The sequence below is a fragment of the Octopus sinensis genome, linkage group LG12 (assembly GCF_006345805.1).
Source record: "Octopus sinensis linkage group LG12, ASM634580v1, whole genome shotgun sequence".
In the NCBI taxonomy this organism is placed as follows: Eukaryota; Metazoa; Mollusca; class Cephalopoda; order Octopoda; family Octopodidae; genus Octopus; species Octopus sinensis.
The window spans coordinates 16,715,798-16,716,953 of record NC_043008.1 but is presented as its reverse complement, the minus strand read 5'-3'; positions in this window follow the sequence as shown (position 1 = coordinate 16,716,953).

Genomic DNA, 1,156 nt, shown 5'->3' with positions numbered 1-1,156 from the left:
AGTGCTAATATAAGGCGGCGAGCTGGCCGAAACGTTAGCATGCCGGGCGAAATGCGGAGCCGTATTTCGTCTGTCGTTACGTTCCGAGTTCAAATTCCGCCCAGGTCGATTTTGCCGTTCATCCTTTCGGGGTTGATAAATTAAGTGCCAGTTGCGCACTGGGGTCGATGTAATCGACTTAATCCCTTTGATTGTTTTGTCCCCTCTGTGTTTAGCCCCACTTGAGAAATAAAATATAAGAAACATTTTTACTATTTTTCACTGCGTTGCATATTTGGCATATAATTCCCCATTCAGAGATCCTTTCTTATCTTTCGTACTTTATAATACAACAATATATATTACATGAAATGTCATCTTCCTTCAGAATTAAATAAACTATATTTTTGTTGTCCTTGTAGACTCTTCCAGTGTATATACTTTTTCACGTCGTGTTGGAGCCTATCCATATCTCAAATATTGTATACGTCGAACAACAGAATCCTTTATGTTCGCCCCTTTGGAGACGGTAATATCTCAATTATAAAAGAATCCTCTATTACTTTCGTGAAGATTCCTCGAATACTTAGATGACCCAAGTTTGCTGGAACTTGTTCAAGTCAGACGTACTGATATTTTTATTAAGCACTAACTTTTTTTTTATATTCTAAAAGAACAATGTCATCTTATTCCTAAAGAAATTAACTATAATGCGCTATTTTTAACAACATGAATGATTTAGATTAAATTCATGCACAGAATGGTAGCTAAAGAAATGCCTCGCAGGAATTAACATAATACCATTGACTTAAAATGCAACAAAACATATTCTGAATATATATTCTTGGATTATGTTAATTTATTTTCTTTCTTTTTTTGGCGAAAATCACAGGGTAGATGTGGTAGAGAGTATGCAAATCAGAAGGGGTAAGAGAGTATCAAATCAACCTTATTTGAGTAAAGCAAAGATAAAGAAAAATAGTTGCCAGGCTTAATTCTATAGAACTAATAATTTCTTTCGTTTTCAATTCGGGTATCGTCATCATCATAATCTTCATCGTCATCAAATTGTTGGCGTTGTTGTTGTTGTTGTTGTTGTTGCTCTTCTTCTTCTTCTTATTCTTCTTCTTTTTTTTCTTCTTCTTCGTCTTCTTCTTCTTCTTCTCCTCTTTTTCTA